Source organism: Panthera onca, chromosome B1 (genome assembly GCF_046562875.1).
Source record: "Panthera onca isolate mPanOnc1 chromosome B1, mPanOnc1 haplotype 2, whole genome shotgun sequence".
NCBI lineage: Eukaryota > Metazoa > Chordata > Mammalia > Carnivora > Felidae > Panthera > Panthera onca.
In genome coordinates, this window is record NC_138342.1 from 124,348,645 (window position 1) to 124,354,692 (window position 6,048).

General features: G+C 40.1%; 1 pseudogene; it reads left to right on the forward strand.

Moving 5' to 3' along the window:
• Nucleotides 1-5,278: 5,278 nt before the first annotated feature.
• Nucleotides 5,279-5,680, forward strand: LOC132692994 (small ribosomal subunit protein bS16m pseudogene; annotated as a pseudogene).
• Nucleotides 5,681-6,048: the final 368 nt, after the last annotated feature.

A 6,048-nucleotide genomic window follows, 5' to 3' on the forward strand; every position in this document is an offset into this window, starting at 1 on the left:
TTTATGGATTCGAGCCCTACGTAGGGTTCTGTGCTGACAGCTCAGAGCCTGGAGTCTGCTTCAGATTCTGTGCCTCCCTCTCTGTCTGAACCTCTCCCGCTTGCTTGCACTCAGGCTGGGTTGTTCTCTTGCTCTCTCTCTCAAAAATAAACAAACATTTTAAAAAAATAAAGTGATGAGTGGTGTTGGGGCTACTTTTGGTGACTCTAATAGCATGGATGTATGTAATTTGCAATTGAAGAGAAATTTCCAAAACAACTTACAAGTTTCAAGTACAGAAAATAATGGGAGAATATGGTTTGTGTGTATACTAAAGCAGTTTTATTAGACAATTTACTACCATGACCAGTAGGTGGTACTGTTGGCCCAAGATAGTTTGGTTGCTGTTTGGCAGGGAGAAAAGGGAATGAGATCACAGATGGAGAATAATGGAGACAAGGCAGTGGATCAGCCACGAGGTAAAATATAAAGTATGCTGGTAGATTGAGAAGATCTTCCTTTATGGATTAATCATTCTTCTACAAAATTAATGTTTCTATGGATGGACAAACAAGCTCTAAGTCTCAGAAAGTGTTTTTCTTTTTTTAACTTGAACATAAAAATAATCATGGAAACACAAAAATGCACATTATTATGTCTTTGTTTTGTTTTTTTTTTTAATTTTTTTGTGATGAAAAAAATCAGAAACAGAGGGAGAGAAGAAAACTGCAAAAATTTGCAGGTTATTGAAGACAATTCAAGATGTCAAGCTGTTGTGATTTCTCTCATTTCACTCTGGGACAACCATGTGCACTCATCCTGGTAGGCAAATGCATGAGAGTCACTGGCTATATTCTGATATTTATCTGAAAACACATGCTCTGTAAAAGGCAAATTCAGTGTTTGCTATAAAAACAAACAAACAAATCCACCCCCTTTCCTCTCTTCTCCCTCTTGCTTTGGGGATTCAGAACACAGAGCTCAGAAAGCCAGAGGCACAATGACTTCCTTTTCAGAAGAAGCCGCTGAAAGAGGCAGATGCTGATCAGAGTCGATGAGCTTTGCATATTCATATTCCTTAGTTGTTCAGCATTAGAAAATTCCGGTAATGAGCATGTGAAAACTCTAGCAGCCTTTGTATAGCTTGGGGGTTTGCTATTCTCATGTTCTCTGTGTAGAATTGACTCTTATCAAATGAGGAGGGTGCCCCCCCAAATTGAATCAGTGCTTGTACATTGAAGTTTTCAACATCACCCACAAGATTTTTAAGGGCTTGTCAAAAGAATCTTCATAGTCTCTAACCATGAATAAAAATGATTTCAGATATCATCTCTATTGCACATTTTATTTCATGGGATTAATTTAATTGATTGAGCTGAATAGTGAAGAGTTTTTAAGTGGTTGCTAGTAATAAAGAGAAATTTTTAAATTTTTAGAAAAATATACCAAGTACATGCTGCCATAGTGATTTTATTTAAATGGTTGAAACTCTTCTTTAATGTTAATACAGTTACACCTTGATTAAACAATCTTCTAAGGCAAAAACAAAAAACAAACCAACAAACTCCTTTCTAATGAAATCAGCCTTATTAAGAAAAAAATCTGGGGCCACCTGGGTGGCTCAGTCGGCTAAGCATCGGACTTCGGCTCAGGTCATGATCTCGCGGTTCCTGACTTCGAGCCCCACTTGGAGCCCCTCTGTGTTGACAGCTCAGAGCCTGGAGCCTGCTTCAGATTCTGTGTTTCCCTTGCTCTCTGCCCCTCCCCCACTTGCACTCTGTGTGTGTGTCTCTCTCTCTCTGTCTCAAAAATAAATAAACATTAAAAAAACTTTTTTTTAAAAGAAAAAAATCTGCAGCTATCACATGAAGTTGATCTGCTTGGTATTTGCACAGTAAAAATGTCATATGAGCCATCTCACATATTGCCAAATATAGTCAAAAGTTAACACTTAGCTCTAGGAAAAATGAATCTTTTCTAAGTTTCTCTTGGATACATCATCTTGGCAAGGTATTCGAGGGCCAGGTTATTGTTTAAAAAAGTGTAGAAGATTCAAAGACAGGAGTTTTTGAGCTGAACCCCAGGAAATTTTCTGGAGAGAATTGCTATTTCTCCTCTTCATTAAGAAGTATAGCACAAGACCAGAAATGTCTACTTTTTCCCCGGTTGTTAGGTAGCCAGTGGGCCTTGAACTACATTTTCCTTAAGGGTGATTGACTCTAGAATAAAGAGGGGCATTCTAAAATAATGTAGATCTTCAGTATTTTGTTATAATGGAAATTTTCTCTCTCTGATACTTGAGCAAAGCCTGCGCTTCAAGTGGCAATGGCGTCTGTCACCAATCAAGAGCACCTCTAACTATCTTGTCTCTATCAATAGTTCCCATCTGCAAGCAACTCAGAGCAGCGTTTATCGCAGTGTGCAAAATCACCTATGGTATTTGTTAAATATTCCTGGACCTCATCCTAGACCCGGTGAGTCAGGATCACTGGGGTGAGCTGAAAATCTGCATTTTACAAACTCAGACTTGAATCTCTGCTTAATCTCCTATTGGCAACTATGATGTAACTATGTTCCTGAAAAAGCTTTTAAACAGAACTACTTTATACGCCTGTAGAGCTGCACTAAGACAAGAAAACAAAATGAAATACCGTACGTTCATTTGACAAATCATGAGCAGGCTCAGAGAAAACTTTTTAGTGATCAATCCAACTTTTAGTACTTTCCCAAACCCTTCCTGAACCTTCTTTGCTCCTCCCATTCTCAGCACTTTACTTGAGTCCTACTTCATCAAGAAAATGGAAGTGCTTCTCTGTGAGTCCTGTATTTCCAGATTTCCTGAAAAAAATTCCTGACTTCATTCTTCTCTCTTCCCTGGAATAATTTAGTCCTGCTTAAAATCTCTAGACGATTATGACTAATACGGGCTACTTCCAACCTTTTCTTCTATTACAAATAATGATTTAAAATGTTTTTATAACAATCTGGACTTTGTGTTCTAAACTCTTTCATCCAGTATCACATACCCAACTGTTCCTTGACATTTGAATTGGATCCTTGTATAATAGGATTGAGTTCCTGATATTCCCCTTAAAGTCACTTTCTCTTCTACAGCCTTCACCACCTCAGTTTCTGGCAATCTCTTTCCCCCAGTATCTCAGGCCAGTCACTTTGATGTCATCTTTGACTGCTTTATTTTCCTAGCTACTCACACGAATTCATTTGCAACACCTGGCAGCTCTACCTTTAAAATATATCTAGACGTTGGGGCAACTGGATGGCTCAGTTGGTTAAGCAACTGACTCTTTTTTTAAAATTTTTTAATGTTTATTTATTTTTGAGAAAGAGAGACAGAGCATAACCTGGGGGGGGGGGTAGAAAGAGGGAGACATAGAATGTGAAGCAGGCTCCAGGCTCTGAACTGTCAGCACAGAGCCCAACGCAGGGCTCGAACTCAGGAACCATGAAATCATGACCTGAGCTGAAGTCGGGTACCCAACCGAAGGAGCCACCCAGGCGCCCCTAAGCAACTGACTCTTGATGTCGCCTCAGGTCATGATCTCACGGCTCATGGGTTCAAGCCCCACAGTGGCTCCACACTGTCAGTGCAGAGCCTGCTTGGGATTCTCTCCCTCTCTCTCTCTGCCCCTCCCCTGCTTATGTGCACACTCGCATGTACTCTCTCTCTCAATCTCTCAAGAATAAATAAACAAATTTAAAAATATGTCTATATCTAGGATAAGAACACTTTTCATCACCTGCTTTTACCATCTCTCCCACCCAAACCACTCATCTCTTATCTGGATTATGAAAACCCTTGCTCTCTGCTGCTCTTACTTCTGCAGTCTATTCTCAGCACAGTGGCCAGAATTATCCTGAAAAACTTAAGTCATGTCATGTCATTTATCTGCTCAAAACCCTCCAATGGCTTCCCACCACTTACAGCAAATGGCAATTTGTTCACTGTTACCGGTGAGGCCCTTCTAATCTGCTCCTTGTTCTCTCAAACCATCACCTCCTATTCTCTCCTTTGTTCTTTCTGCAGCAGCCACGGTACCTCCTTACCAGTCCCAGAACATGCCGTCTATGCTTTCTTGACCTTTGAGTATGACTTCTCTCTTGCGTAGCTCCTTCACATCCTTCAAAAAACTTTTTTTCAGGTATTCCACAGCCATGTTATTTATTTATTTATTTATTTAAGTTTATTTATTTTGAAAGAGAGAGAATTAAGTGAGTGCGGGAGGGGCAGAGAGACGGGGGAGAGAGAGAATCCCAAGCAGTCTCTGCACTGTCAGCACAGAGCCCAATGCAAGGCTCGAACCCATGAACCAGAACTGCTAGATCATGACCTGAGCCGAGGTTGGCTGCTTAACAGACTGAGCCACCCAGGCGCCTCCACAGTCACTCTATTTAAAGTTTTAATTTCTTTAACCCTGATACTTTGTATCTTCTTTCCTTAATTTACTTTTTCCTTTTAGCACTTAACTTTATATCACATGCTATATATTTTACTTATTTGTCTTGTTTATTTAGTCTCTTCTTCTAAGGTAGAGTATTTGTTTTGTTTTGTTTTGTTTTGTTTTGCTCAATGTTATTTCCCCAGCACCTAGAACAATGTCTGGCACATAGTAGGTGCTCAATATGTATTTTCTGGGTTTTTAATTAAATAATTCTTTGAAATGCAAACACTGGCAATTCTTGTCACCATTGGTAATATTTCTGGGAAACATCTCATTAAAGTAAGGCAATAAACACAAGCATAAAAGTAAGGGAATAGGATGTAGGGAATCAAGGGAAGCAACAGAGAGGCCAGTTAGGAAGTCATTAGGAAGCCACTGGCCATCATCAAGCAGAAGTTGATGATATCAGTGGAGATAGTAAAAAGTAGTAAAGTTTTTGGAAATATCAGCGTCAACAGAATTGGAGGTCAGATGTGGAATGTGATAGAAAGAAAGTATTTAAGATGGACTCCAACATTTTGGGCTGAGTGGCTAGAAGCCTGGAGTTGCCATTTTGTAAGAAGGAACAGATTCAGGGGTTGGGGAGGGTGAGGGGATAGCTAAAATCAAGAAATTTTTTTCACATTCAGTTTGAAATTCTATTAGACATCCGGTGAGGAGTTTCAGTATGCAGATGGTTATATGGATCTGGAATCCAGAGGAAAGAAAGGGACTGAAGATACAAATTTAGGAAGCTCAATAGATAGTATTTAAAGCTATGGGGCTAGGCTTTTCCACATTCCTCCCCACCCAGCCAGAGGCCATAAAGCTGATGCGTGCTGGTGGTGCATGCCAGCTACACCATGGTCCAGCTCACTACTGTCCTCTGCAAGGCCTCCCATGGGGTCCACTTATTCATCTGCCTTGCGCTGTGTGGCTATACCAACCAGATTTTCTACCACATTGTGACCATTCACAACAGGGATGGCTGTTTCATGGAGCAGCTGGATTCCTATTATCCACTGCCCAACAGTCATGGAGAGAGAATCGTTGCTCTCAACCTGGACCGGATCTGGGATTGAAATGCCTGTGGAGCCCATCTCTGTAAGTCTGTAGGGTAGCTTTTGGGTCTTTCTGGATTTTTCCCTCTGCATTCCATGAAGATCACAAATGCTGGGAGGCTGCAGAGGAAACAGGAGTGGGAAGTCCTTTTAGCATCTCAGAAAAAGGATACAGAAGGTACAGAAACAAAAATGAGCTGACTTCAGTGAGAAGAACATTGGGAAAAAGATCAAAGTCCTTTTAAAACACTTGTGCAGAGCTCTTAGTTTTATTAGATTTGGAGGTCAATAAATGGAGTTTTATGAGTCAAAAAAATTAAACAGATAAAGCTATGGGGTTGGATAAAGTTTTCATAAAATGAATATAATAGAGAAAAGATCTGAAGAGATCTCAAAGATAAAAAGGAATCAGCAAAGGAGCCTAAGAGTTAGAAACAGAATCAAGAAAGGATGAAGTCCCATAGACCAAATGAGGAAAGGATTTAAAGGAGGGAGTGGTTTTCTATGTCTGATAGGTAAGACAGGTAAGAGGAGGACTTTGAGACACAGAGATCATTAGTGACCTTGAC